This window comes from Crinia signifera, chromosome 4 (genome assembly GCF_055691185.1).
Source record: "Crinia signifera chromosome 4, ASM5569118v1, whole genome shotgun sequence".
Lineage (NCBI taxonomy): Eukaryota > Metazoa > Chordata > Amphibia > Anura > Myobatrachidae > Crinia > Crinia signifera.
The window spans coordinates 257,851,037-257,866,060 of record NC_139220.1 but is presented as its reverse complement, the minus strand read 5'-3'; the positions used below and the strand labels follow the sequence as shown (position 1 = coordinate 257,866,060).

At 42.9% G+C, this 15,024-nt stretch overlaps 1 long non-coding RNA gene across 1 annotated transcript in view; it reads right to left on the bottom strand.

The window, feature by feature from the left end:
- LOC146072571 (uncharacterized) overlaps window positions 1-6,775 on the bottom strand; it is a 100,956-nt gene extending 94,181 nt beyond the window's left edge. The window contains exon 1 of the long non-coding RNA XR_014473191.1: window positions 6,681-6,775. This is a non-coding gene — a long non-coding RNA (uncharacterized LOC146072571). The remainder of the gene's footprint in view (window positions 1-6,680) is intronic.
- Window positions 6,776-15,024: the final 8,249 nt, after the last annotated feature.

Sequence of the window (15,024 nt, the reverse complement as noted above, 5' to 3'; positions counted from 1 at the left end):
ATTTGCCTCTAAGAGTGAACTAGAATAAGGGACATAGGGCTGACTATGACTATGATGTTGAAATAAATGTAAATTACATTTTCTTTTTATTTTATGATTGTATATTGAAAAATTATACATAGCTGCATATAGGACCATACTTGTCAACTCTTGAATCATGGTGAAAGTCTCCTGGGTCCTGGAAAACTGGGCAATTCTCCCTCAACGCGGTGGCCTCAAGAGCTTACTGGCAGACTTAGGAGGGGCAAAAGGGCATAATGATGTATTTTAGATTTGTAAATTTTTAAATATATACAGTGATTTCAATCTGTCACTGTAACATCATGATTTGTTTCTGTAATACTGCTTTCACATTGCAGAAATGGGTAATGACACGGTATTCTTAAGTGGGACTTTAAAACGGGTCTGAGCCTTGAGACCTTTCACATTGCAGGTGAAAACCGTTTTAAAAATCCTTTAATACCATTCAAACATTCAACCCGTTTAACCCCCAAGGGACACGTTTCAAGCTATTGAAATAGAGCTGTTCAAACTGCCCAAAAAACGGCTTTAAAACGTGTAGGACTCTGCTTTTTAACCGTGTTGAAATACCAGTTAACTTTAACCGGTAAATCAACTCTGGCACTTTCACATTGCAGCCTTAAACGTTTTAAAATGGAAAAAAAACGGCAATATACCGTTTTAAAAGTGCAATGTGAAAGGGGTATCAATCAAACATTTCTGATTTTTAAATATTCATATAACAATATTTTTAATACGCAACCAATTTCAATGATTTCTTTCAAACGAGAGACAAATAAGAGGCGTGGCATAAAGTTGATCACAAAGTGGCCTAAATATTCCTGATTTTCTGCCTTTGTATGGTGACCAGTACAGTAGATGTGCACATTATTCTAACTCAAATCGTCATAACTCTCAAGTTAGTAAATGGTTGATTATCTGATATTGGTGCCTGGCTTATGCTCTAAGCCAAGTGCAAAATCGTATGCAGCAAAAGGCACATGAAAGAACTCCCATTATAAATAAATCAACATTATTGTCACACACCAACATCAATAGTCATTAAACACTACACCATTTCATGCCAGTTTGGACACATTGGGGGGGGATGCTTGACTCATACAGCGCATACATATCAGTGATTTCTAAAGCAGTGTGCATGAATTATTCAGCAAAGGACAGCTCCCCCAATGAGAGTTGTAATTTGCTGTGTGGAGTCTGTCTGCACATGCGTTGAGTGTTGCATCCCTTGGTGGAGGTACTGGGGGGGATCCAATTGTATCTTTCTCAAGGAGAAACGTGAAAATAAGTCCATAGGAATCTATAGGGTAATGCCATCTATAGATGCCGCTGTCCACTGTATCAAAGCTCTGGAATATAAACCAATGACCCAATTATAGCTCCGCACACCTGTACTGCCTCCCTGGCTGCTCCATCCCGATGGCTGCTACAGTAAGATAGTTATTAGACATAATAAGAAGCTGCTTGTGTCCCAATCTTTTATAACTCTGACTGCAGGGTTGGACTGGCCCACAGGTGTACAGGGGAAATCGCCAGCAGGCTCTTCCCCTTTCCCTATGGATCCGTTACTTGCAGCCCGGTTGCGAGTTACTGTGTTTGCAAGGCACTCACTGCCTGATTGACAGGCGGGGGCATGCCACTGGCATTTAATGGGCGTGCCCAAAATAGAAACGCTGGGAATGCCCATCCAAACACAGGCTTTCCTTGAAATCTGTCATACAGGGGCCATTTTATTATTCATTGTCTGATTTCCTCAAATAAATAGCAAAATGCATTGCTATTTATTTGAGGAAAGCAGACAATGAATAATAAAATGGCCCCTGTATGACAGATTTTATCATTTTAAAGTCTGTAAATCACAACAGTCTTTTTAATACATTAATAGGCATTCCACGGCTGTAACTAGAGGGGCGGCACCGTCACTGCACTGCAGCACCTACCTTTGGCTTAGGATGCTCAGGGCTCTCAGCTTTGTCCTGGTTCATCACAGGATGGATTGTTGCTCTGCTATGGCTTTGTACTTTCTATACCTTTCCCTAGCACTTGTCATCTGGCGCCTGGTTCATCTCTCTTATCACACATGTCTTCTCTAATGTATTGGAGTTACTGTAGTAAATGATGCTTGCTTGCTGGGATAAAAAGTGGTTGTCTGAAAACAAGCTGCCTATTGGCTACAATGGCTAACTCATCTGAAGATGGCTGTAGCTAACTGGGATTAGCTCCTAAGAATTGAGCTTTTAGTTCTTAATGATATAGGCCAGATCAATAGTCCCCACTGAAGAAATGGGGACTGCAGTCTGCCCTACTAGTTTGCCTATTATAGGTGGCATCTCTGATATTTTCTGCATTGCGATTTTGTTAAATAGTCATGATACTGTACATGTATACATCTAAAAAACATATACAAAATATGGCCCTATATCACACAAGACACTACTGAATCTCTTATCCATGCACTCATTATATCACGCATTGATTATTGCAACAGTCTCCTAACTGGTCTTCCCAAGAACAGACTCTCATCACTGCAATCTATTCTAAATGCTGCTGCTAGGCTGATCTTCCTAGCAAGGCGCTCATCGTCTGCTGATCCACTCTGCCAGTCCCTCCATTGGTTACCTGTGTTATACCGTATTCAATATAAAACCCTTCTGCTAGCATATAAAGCTATTAACCATACTGCACCAGCATATATCTCTCTAATCACAAAATATCTCCCATCTCGACCACTCCGCTCTGCACAACATCTGCGTCTCTCTTCTGCACGGATCACCAGCTCCCTTTCACTATTACAGGACTTCCATCGGGCTGCTCCCATCCTATGGAATGCCCTTCCACGCACAATGAGACTCTCCACTAGTCTCCAAACTTTCAAACGTTCCCTGAAAACTCAACTCTTCAAGCAAGCCTATCATATCTAAGTTCTACACGCCAGTGGCAAAGCTTGGTTTGGGGCGCCCCCCCGCCGTTAATGGGGGGCACCTCCCCCCCCCCCCATCGCCGCAGGCTTACCTGTCTGCGCGTCCAGGCTCCCCTCCTGGCTAATTCTATGCAGACGGACCACGATAAAATGGCCGCCCCCATACCGCAGACAGTTTCAGAGAACTTTCTGCTTTATGGGGCCGCCATTTTATCGTGGTCCGTCTCTATAGAATTGATTGAAGCCAGGAGGGGAGCCGGGACGCGCAGACAGGTAAGCCTGCCCGGGATGGGGGGGCGGGGGCATTACTATAGCACCGCGGGGGCTGCAGTGCTATAGTTATGCCCCTGCTACACCCATAACCCTCTGAGGCACTTATGTATTATATAGGTTTTCTTCTGCACTTGCAACTTGGTGGGACTAGAGAGTTTTTTTGTTTGAAACCCGCACTGGCGTCTCCACTAAGACATTTGTAAATGTAATGTCAATTTTGAAAAGTGGAGTGGATAATTAGTTGGTTACCAGGTCCTATAGTAATTTTGGTTTGAGAGAGCCTTAAATTTCTATTTACAAGTCTGGTGGTGCTCCCCAGAGTCAGAAAAACATACAAATATACAGAAGAAAAAGAAGACTCATGTGTGGGGGCACTCCTTAACAATATATACCTGTAACTAGCACAAGTGTATTGGGAGAAACTATATGTCAGGAAAAAATTGTTTAAATTTAAAATTTAACTTTTAATATATAAATGTTAATATAAATGGTAATGATTACATAGAAAAAAAGGATTAAAAATGCACAGCAAATTACTTTCTATCCCTTTGGTTATAGATAAGTGTCAGGTTGTAGTTCCCTTAATTAGACAATTACATGGATAATTTATTTATCTCAAAATCAAGACACTTGTAAAGAGCACAGACAGACAACCACCGTATAGTTAATTCATTTATCAGTGCAAATGTAACCACATCTCCTATAACAAGTTTCCCAGTTCTGTATCAAATATATATAGAAACTGCAACTCTGTTTAACAAGGTTGTTAACCCTTAGACAATCAAGCAATAATGATTTCTCTTTAACACTGCATTAAGGTTATTTATATAAGAAATTCATAGCCATAATAGCATGCAGTATTTTAAGTAGAAGTACAATGTAACATCTGTGATGCACCATCAAATTGAAACTTCACATATAACTTGTTGATACAACGTGTCTTCTTAACACAGTTAAACTAAGCTTTAGTATAATTGACAGTTCCGTAAATCTGCTAAATACATCATTAATTGGCAAATTAGGCAGAGGTTAGAGTATTAAACTCACATTGGCATTCAGGTTCAAAACAGATTGAAGTGACTTATTTTACCTGACTCACATTTGCTATAATTAAATGAGGTACAGGTAGAGAGAATAAAAAGACTGCTAGTGTCTATGGATCTCACCCAATTTCTGCTTTCTTGTCATCATTAATAAGAGGATGACAGATGAGAGAATTGGGGAGAGACACCTGCAGTGAAGAAAAAGAGTGGCCAAAATAGCCCTGCTGCTCCCTGTGTCAGGTAGTACAGGCACTGTTATACTGCTTTCACATTGCAAAAACCTGCTTTCAACCCGTTTTTCTAAACGTGTCTTAAAACTGGTCAAAAGCCAGTTAAACCCCTTTCATATTGCATGTTGTAAAGGTATATTGCAGTTTAAATACCGTTTTGTACCTTTCAGATTCAACCCGTTTCACCCATAGAAAGCCATACAATGTCATTTTAAATGTTTTTTTCCTGCTTGTGGGCGGGGATCAAGTGTGGTTATCAAAAACTATTGAAAATTAAAATCATTTGTAGCAAATACCGTTTCTGAGCTGTTCAGACTGCAGGGAAAACGGCTCAGGAACGTGTAGGATCCTGCTTTTAACACGTGTCAAAATACCGGTTTTCTGTAACCGGTAAATTGACAATGTAGCTTTCACATTGCAGCTGGAACCGTTTTAAAGCACTAAAAAAACGGCAATATACCGTGTTACAGCTGCAATGTGAAAGGGGTATTACTCTTGTGAGAATTGCAGTGGGAACACACCCACTCTAGGGAGTGAGAGAGGGTTTAAATGCCTACAAATGAGGGCTTTAAAGTTTAAAGATATAAAGCCAATATATCGATAGTTGTAACCTTAGTGTCACTAACCCTTGCTGATAACAAACATATTTTTACATAAATGATCGATGGGGGACTGCTATGCTATTACTGGTGCCTGTCCTTGTTTTTCCCTCCAATATCCCTATAGATTGTAAATTGCAGCAGGGCCCTCTAACCTCCAAGTCTGTCTTTTGTTACCCAGTTTGTTTTATCTCTGGCTACAATTGTAAAGCGCAACGGAATCTGCTGCGCTATATAAGAAACTGTAAATATAATAAATAAATGTACTGTATACAAAACAAATTAGGTCAAATAAATAAAGCCCCATTCTACTGGCTAATACAATGGAACATAGATCTAGATCATAGTTGCAGACATTTGCTTTCTCCTGATGGTAGTATGGCATGGGGGGGGGATGTCATCAAGCGCCGCCCCCATGGCAGGCAAACACCGCCCATGGCGGGTCCGCGGATTGGGGGAGGGGCAAAAATTATGCAAAATGACGCGGTTCGCGTAAATGTAGCCCCTCCCCTCACCGCGGACCTGCAAAAACCGGTATTTTGGGCAGAGCGAAGGGGGGTTTCGGGGGCTGCATTGCCGGGAGGATTGCCCACCTTCCCGGGGGGCCGGGAGGGGTACCCGTTTTTCGGGAGCCTCCCGGCAATTCCGGGAGGGTAGGCAAGCCTGATCTAGATCAGTGATGGGGAACCTTTGGCTCACCAGCTGTTGTTGAACTACACATCCCAGCATGCCCTGCAACAGTATTAGCATGGCCAAATAGCAAAACTGTAGCAGGGCATGCTGGGCAGGTAAATTCACCAACAGCTGGAGGCCACAGGTTCCCCATCCCTGATCTAGATCATATATAGCCCAAACCTTCTGTCAGGAGATAAAACAAGTAATATTTATCATTGTTACAGCCTGTGCAGCATGTAATATGACGGGTGTTTGCCCAATGACTAGATATAGAAGTCATGTGGTAATTATGAAGGATTGTAGACAAGTATATAATATGATTGAGGGGATTGGAGAAAGTCTACATCTGTCTGCCATTTTGTAACGCTAGGAGATCAGTTCTCTGTCTGCATTAGAAAAATCAATGAATAAAGGCCCATACGTTTCATGCTGACGCAAGCAGAAAAGCAATGGCATTCATCTAATCCTCTTTCTAGTCGTATAAACTGTTTTGGAAGAAACAGCTTTTCCTGTGGAATAACAAGCCTGTTTCTCCCCTAGTGGGGCTGCAGGGAAGATGACGTGAGTTGCAGAGAACAGACGCTTCTGCAGCACAGCCTCAGTGGTTAGACTACAGCCTCTACTATGTTTCACACTGAGCCCTGTGTTTTGTGTATGGGACTCAGCGGGCACTTGGTAAGGTTCATACTGCAGCTAAGTAGGATTTGCAGAAATCAGATAAAAGCTTTTCCAGCAGAGAGGAGAGAATTATCCTTCTAACAATACACAAGTAAAAGATGGAAGAAGATAAGCCGGGCATCCCCTGTGGATTCAGACATGAAATCTATTACTATATAGGGATGCCCAGCAGAATATCAGAATAGCCTACACTCTATGGGGGGGGGGGGGGGTTGTAGTGTACGCAAACTGGACAGTTTACCTAAATCTCTGATGTTTGTTGATCTGTGCACATGCAGGACCCGTACTGCACATTCAGGGGATGACCCCCGCTGTCCCCCAGATCGCGGAATTAAGATGCCGCAATCCTTGGGTCTCAGAGGAGGGGGCGGAGCTAAAACGGCACAATCACATCATTTTAACCCCTCCCCCCTCCACGGAGATCTGTGAATTCGCTGGTTTACCATCATGGGGCTGGGCTTAGTGATGTCATTCTTAAGCCCCACCCCCCGAGCGGCTACTGAAACTCTCCTCTCCGGGCTTCTCCCGGAGAGGAGAATAATAAAGTCGGCAACCCTGCTGGAATGTCAGCAGCCCAGGCCAGCTATTCTGAGTAACCTGAGAAACTCATAGAAGCTGGCAGCCAGTGTCTTTTTAGGGTAATGCCTCCTGCGGCATAACCCTTAGCTTGCAAAACAGCTGCGTTCAAGGACGCTGCTGCTTTGTGTTCTACGTCCATCTCTGTGTCAAGCCCTATGTCCAGTGGCAGGCTGTGACAGTGCATCAGTAGGGCCACTGCTGTCTGTCACCGTCAAGCTGTGTCTGCCTGCTGCATACTGTGGGCTGGATGCACTAAGCTTCAAAAGTGATAAAAAGGAGAGTGATAAACAACCTGCCTGACATTTTTCAAACACAGTCTGTGACATGTCTGGTAGGAGCTGATTGGCTGGCTGTTTATTACTCTCCATTTTATCACTTTGGAAGCTTAGTGCATCTGGCCCTATGCCAGGCTCCGACAGGCAGATAGCAAAAGAGGGAGGCCGGCTCAGCAGATATAGACAGGGCCACCATCAGGAGGATTAAGGTGGTGTATATATACATGGATACCAGGAAAAATGGAGAGGGCCAGGTGTCTCCACTTGTTTTTTAACTACAAACTGCTTGAAGCAATACCTGGAATCATTGGTACCCACAGCAGGGGCAGTTTTTGAGAGGGAAAGTTCCATGCCTCTGTACCCCTTTCACACACAGATGCCCTTAGACCAGTGGTTCCCAACCTTTTTTCTCTCCCGTACCCCTTGATTAGGCTTTTCATTATAAGTACCCCTCCACTCAATTTGAAATTTCCACGGTACTTCTGAGTGGAAGTGAGCAGTATGCGTGGAGGTAGCCGTGGACTAGTATATGGTCAGGAATCAGGTCCGTCTTTGTCTGGCCGCTGGCTGTGTATTGTCTCCAGAGTTCCCGCTAACGTCTGTAGGATTAATGCTTCTTCCACCCATGTCAGTGCGGGGCAGATGTTCACAGGTAGCTCTCAGTGAATTGCTGGTTGGGCAAAAGCACGAGGAGACGCCGATGATGCTGCAGATGGAACTGGAAATGACACAACGTGGCTTGTTTCCATGGCAATGGTAGACTTATTTTGCTATTGGGATACTTTTTCTTCTTCCACCATTAGCAATATTGTTTCCAAGTACCCCCAACTGGTCTTCAGAGTACCCCCAGGGGTACTAGTACCCCAGGTTGGGAACCACTGCCTTAGAGAGTCACTTAGATATGCGTGCTCATTTCACATCATTTGATGGCCGGCGACCATGGTATGATGTGGGTATTTCCACATACAGTAGGCTGCAAATGGATGTTTAATTTAAACATCCATTTGCAGGCCTTGTGAACGAACCTGATGTGCGAGGGGGGGGGGGGGTGCGGACCGGCATTCGGCTGGCAGTGCATGCCTGGGTGACTCGCAAGGCTGCGAATTCGCAGCCTTGCGAGTCAACTAGAACAATGGCCCATGTGCAATGCAGGTGGGGCAGATGTATCATGTGCAAAGACAGTTACATTTGTATGAGTTAGTTTGTTTCTGTGCAGGGTATATACAGTACTGGCTGCTTTATTTTTACACTGCAATTTAGAATTCAGTTTGAACACATCTTCCCAAAGCGTACTCTCTCTGCACGTTACATTTGCCCCACCTGCAGTGCATATGGTTTCGCCCATTTTGAGAACAAATTTGCCACGAGATCAAGGGTGACATTTAATAGGAGATATTTCAACATGCAATTTTTAGAAAAAACAAATTTGCACATTTTCCGAAAATGTAATAGGAAGCAAATTGCGGTAAAAATTAAACTTTTTCCTGCAAAAAATCTCACATTTTGACCTGTTGATTTTGAAATGGCAACCCACTGTGCCTGGTGGTTTATTCCTGTTGAGTGCGGGGTAGAAATCCTAGTTTTGGCCCTGGATTATGGTGTACAGTATATTGTGTAATGGGCATTACAGTGTCGTGCATACTGTGTAAGGGGCATCATGATGTGTGGCATAATGTATAATGGGCATTACTGTGTTATTGGTACTTTTATATGGCAATGTCCTTTACCTATAAAGCCACGATCCTACATTTTTGATATGCACCTTTGGCACGCACTTTCCTTGTGTTGGCTGTGGTGGTGGGGCAGTTATCAATTCTCTTTCTGGCACAGGGCACCAAAATGGCTAGTTACGGCACTGGTGTTGTTTATTGTGAATACCATTGTGCTACTGTGTGGTGTATTTAGACTGGGGTACTATTGTGTGGCCAGAGCCGGCCTTAGGCATAGGCAAACTAGGCAATTGCCTAGGGCATTTGGATTGCCTGGGGGCATCAGCAGCTTCTGCTGATTAAAATGATATGCAGCATGCCTATATTCTGTGTGTGAGTGAGGCTGTATCTGCATATGAAATAGTGTATTAATGGAAATCACTGTAACATAGCATTCCGTTTGCAGGTACAGCCACAGTCGCACACAGAATATAGGCATGCCGCATATCATTTTATGTGCAACATATGTGTAAGGGGCATTATGTGTGTCATTATGTGTATGAAGGGCATTAATAAAGGTTGGCATAATGTGTACGGGGCATTATGGTTATAAGTACATTCATTATGTGTGTCATGTGTAAGGGGCATTACTGTGTGGTATTATCAGGGGTACAGAGAGAAAGGGGTAGGGGGTACAAATTACCCACGCCAAAGTCTGATGGAAGGGCCCAATGGGGGCCCTGGGCCCCCTCCCCTTAAGTGACAGTAGCAGCTGCAGTTCTTCTCCTCTGCCCAGCACACACTGCTTTGTGCTGGGTTGCAGTGTGGCCATGGAGGTGCTTAAAATACAATATTTTCTCAGGATTTTTTTTCTAAAGGTATAATGTGAATAATGTGAGGAGTAATGTACATAAGGTAAAGTGGTACTACTGTGTGATGTAACGTGAATAAGGGACACCATCGCAAGATATAATGTGAATAAAGTTGCACTACTGTGTGGCATAATTTGAATTGGGGGTACTATTGTGTGGCCATGCCCCTTCCCAGCAAGAACACACCCCTGTTTGGGCTGTGCACCGAATGCGTGCGCTGTTTCTATTTAAAATATTGCGGGTAGGGGCACCAAAATGATGACTGCTATGATGAGGGTTGATGGTGCTGGGAAAGGGGAGCAGGGTCAGAGGCGGAACTAGTGGCGGTGCTAGGGGGAACCAGCCAAAATCTTGCCTAGGGTGTCATTTAGGCTAGGGCCGGCTCTGTGTGTGGCCATGCCCCTTCCTTTGTAAAGTATGGGAGGGTGCAAATTTATAGTTTGCAGGAGGGCACCGAACAACCTAGCACCGGCCCTGGTTCTTACTGTAGAATATTTAGTATAGAAACTAATGGTAGACATTTTTATTTCCTCTTCTTTTGCTTTTTCTATTGCTCTTTCAATTCCTTATATCCTCTGCTGAAAATTCTTTCTCACAATATCAGTCTTACTATCTACTATTTTCTAGAAGGTGCTAAATAAATAAGAAGTATCTAATTGGTTGCCCATAGCAATACGCCATGTGAAATAGAAATCCTATTTTAGTAAATTTCCCCATATGTATCCTTAAAAATTGAGGAATGACTGTAGAGTGATGGCTACTAGTCTAGAGAATGGTGTTACAGTCAGTATGGTATATTGGTGTGAGGAAACATTGTCCCATCAATGAAACCTCCATATCTAGGAAATGTGTTTTGGAGTTACTAATGTGATACTGTACTTGACTTTAGTAGCAGGGTTCAAAGTATTGATCAAAGAAATAGCACTTAAAATTCCTCTTTCATTCCTATTCATACTATAAAAGGGTAATTTAAACATCTTAAAAAACCTGACCTTGGAATCTTTATTAAGGTTCTTCCCCCCATCAAACATATAAGCAGTGGTGAAACCAGGTGCCACACAGGGAACCATAGCACAGCCTGCTACAATGACTAGGCGTAAAATAGCCCATCACACAGAAAATAATTTCTAGTAAGGACAAGTTCCAAGTGATTCTTAAAGAAGTCATCAGGAACTGAATGATTTACATTATTGGGCAACAATCTATGGGTGTCTTCCAAATCTGTGTAGTGTGGTATAACCATGTATTAACAGTACATAACCAACACTCAATGGAACTAACTCTTCTAATTTGCAAAGAAAGTTGTGTCCTTTAGAAAGGTGCATTGGGCATATACAGTAATTACAGGCTGCAGATAAACTTCCAAGTAATTTGATACAGTGTAGTATGAAGATCACCTGGTCACTATTATAGAGCGCCCTGGTGGAATAGTCAGGTTTTTGTTGATTTTGGGAATACTATACAGGGCTGGAATCTATGGCCAGTTTTGGGTATGTAATTTGCAGGTTTCCATGTGATGGGATTAAACTCCATGGCAGCTATTAGGATTTCATCTAATTCTTTATTGAACATTATACTGGGATCTGCGGGTAAACAGCACCTTTTGATCAGCCAATTATATATATAACTCTTGATTGAACTGTACAATACTCTAAATTTATATTGCACCCACCCCCTTGTCTGTAGGGTTGACTGTCATGTCTGTGTATTACAGTAAATATGGTATTAGAATATACAAAATTGGGGTTTTTAATCTATTAATTGTATCAGTCAAGACCTAACTTACAGTATATCTATAGCCAAACAAGAGCAACTTGTGAGCCCAAGGTCACAAACAAGATTGTATAAATAAATCAGGAACATGTAGCAGATTTGTGCAGGGATTGTCAATCTCGTTCCTCTGGGCCCCACCCAGTTCATGTTTTCCAGGTCACCTGCAGATCTGTGACAGTTTGTCATACATCTGTGCACCTGCTGGGTGGTCTGGAAGATGTGACGTGTTAGGTGTTAGGGAGCCTGAGGACTGGGTAACACTGAATTAGTGCATGCCAATGTTGGTCACTGATATTACACAGTGATGTTGAGAGTGGAAATTGGAGGTGCTGTTCAGTGGGGTTTTTTCTTGAACTAGTAATTTCTAGTTACATCCTGGTACATCTTTGTAGTACATACATTTAGAAAACAATCTCTTATTATTAATGCTAGTTGTCAAATTGGGATGCGGTAAAAATCTCAGAAGTCAGGATCCGGATAGCCAGAAGACCACCAGGAATGATGACTGCCCAACTCGTTAATATAGATTGATAAATAAATAGTGCTGATGGGGACAGAACTGGGGGTGCAAAATATGAGTGGGGTCTCCTGCAGCTGCTGGGAATCGGGGTAGTTAATCCTGAAATACAATAGACACAACAAAAGCAATGCAGCGCATAAACAAAAAAGGAATTGATTGACTGGATAATCTTTTACAATATAATAAAATTGACATAAAATATGTGAAATAAGTAAAATCAAGTATACCCACAAATTGATAAGTCCCGGAGAGTCCGTTCCTATGTATACACCTGAGCAATGGAAATTTTGGAATAAAGGAATAATTACCACCCAGGAGTTGGTAGAACGAGTGTTCACAAATGTCTGTGTGGTCGGCCCAAAAGCTGGAATAATTAACCGAATTCCACCGGAGATGTTAACCGTGGAGCAGTCTGTAGATTGATGAAGTCAGTGCTTTATCCGCCAAAGTGGTTTGCACTTCACTAGGGATGGTAATGGTGGTGTTTTTCCGATCCTGCAAAGTTCCAGTTGGTATTAGTCCCAGGGGTTGGTTCAGACTGCAATCCGGGATCCTGGGTGGTAGAGTGGGTATCCGGTATTTATGAATTTGTGGGTATACTTGATTTTACTTATTTCACATATTTAATTTTATGTCAGTTTTATTATATTAAACCTTGTAAAAGATTATCCAGTCAATCCAATCATTTGTTGTTTATGCGCTGCATTTCTTTTGTTCTGTGCAGTAGCAGGGAAGCATGATGCCTGATAAAGGCTAGAGCCAACGGCAGCCCGCAGAATTCTAAGTACTCTGTTCACTGCTTCCTGGTGAGGCTGCATTCAAGTTAATATCAGAATCAGCTGGTAGCATTGCTGACTCCCCATCCAGCATAACACTGTTCTTTAATTTTCCTTAATTATTGTTCTGTTTACCAGACTCCAAAATCACTTTTGAACACATCCTACCTATTGGCGCTGATCAGGACTTAATAATAACCTGCATATGTACTAGGCCTGCTTAGCATTACTTCTGGGTATGCATTGTTATTGCTACACAAAGACATCCACATTGCTTACATTAGTGTCATATTTAGGGAAACGGCCTTTCCACACATGCCCTGTAACTCTTTCCCCAGCTGTCCTGTACACTTCACTGACCACTGATGAGCAGAAACAGAAACACAAACGGTCGGACATGAGTGGATATTCATTAAGCCAAAAAGCCCAGGGGAAGAGTTCTCTGCACTCAAGATTAATGCGTGTGGGTGGAACTAGAGGCCCTCAGCCTGCCGGGAGGGAAGCGTATGTAAAGTCTCACCGCATGACGGCCAGCGGGAAATACTAGTTGTGCTTCTTGGGTAGCTGACTGCTTCATGTAACAGATGAAGGACAGTGGCCATTAATACATTATAAAACAGATGCACCTATTGTTTTGCATGAATTGAGTGTCAATGGTGCAAACGTTTAATGAACACAGATGCCATAGAAAGTCATCTTAACTGTACCAATTCAACAGGCCGTTGTAGCTTTAGAATTTATTATACCGGGCTTGCATAGTAATCAAGGCTGTATTGATGATATACAGATGGCGGCACATGTATTGCATAGCACTTATTCTTCAATTAATATGACGTTATGAAGTCCACTTTAAGTGGAAAACAATTGTACTTCATCTGTGTAATGTTCTGTGGACACTTATCTATTGGCAGGGAAAATCTACAGGAATTAATGAGAATAGACTGAGAGCTAAGGTGTGGAAATCAGATTCTACATTAGGATGAAGGACAGACTGGCATAGTAACAGGAAGGTTACTGGAGAAAGAAAGAAAGAGACACTTCTGACTGAGAATAATAAGGGGAACAGTGTAACAAGCTGTGATGTGAGTATATATATATATATATATATATATATATATATATATATATATATATTTTACAATTACTGATAAATATACAGGTGCTAAGGCAATATCTTCAGCTATTACACAGGATTCTTAAAAGTTGCAAATTTGGGGTCTGAACCACTCAGACCAGTCGCCAAATGCTGGATGGAGCAGACAGAGCAGTCACACTCAGGTTGAGTCCCCCATTAGCTGAGATAGCCTGCTCCCATTGGAAGCCTGTCAAACATTGCCTCTCCCCATCATCCCCTACATCACTTACTGCCTCCGCCTGGAAACACCCACTTCCTCCCACTGTCACCCATTCCCTGGTATCACCCACTGCTAATTCAATTAGTCTGACATGTATTTTTGACGAACCCATACTGAGCCTTGCTTATCACCTGCTCCTGTTCTAAGAAATTTTGGATACTATCTATTTAATATCTTTTATATAGATAAAATTGAATGCTTACAGATGGAGCAGCTCTCATAAGAGCTGCTCCTGGCGATCGAATTGGCAACTGCCATCAGCCTCCAGAAGGGGGCACTCACACATGAGATGCTTGCACACCGCTTTCCACTGGAGCCCTCCGCCACCCACTGCAGCTCCCCCATTGCCCACAGCAGCTGCCTCCAGCTCCCCCCTAACCCTGCCCATCTCCCTGAAGCGGAAGTTTGCCAGATTCCCTTAGCTGGTGATCGCCGGCAGAGATGCACTCTATTTGATGGGGACCCGCGAGCGTCTCACACGCACGCGCGTCCCCATCAACACTTTCCCTGCCACCGTGTTGATTAGGGACATGCATGCGTGTGAGACGCTTGCGGGTCCCCATCAAGTAGAGTGCCTCTCTGCCGGCGATCACCAGCTAAGATAATCTGGCAATTCCCAGTGCTGGCTGAGCGGCGCTCCATCTGTATCTGAAGTGTGCTTATCGTCCTAAGCACCCATATATAGTATTAAAGACTAACTGGTTTTGGTTCTATATACAATGGATGGTGTAATGGTTAGCATTACTGCCTCAAAGCACTGAGGTCATGGAACCGATTCCCACCATG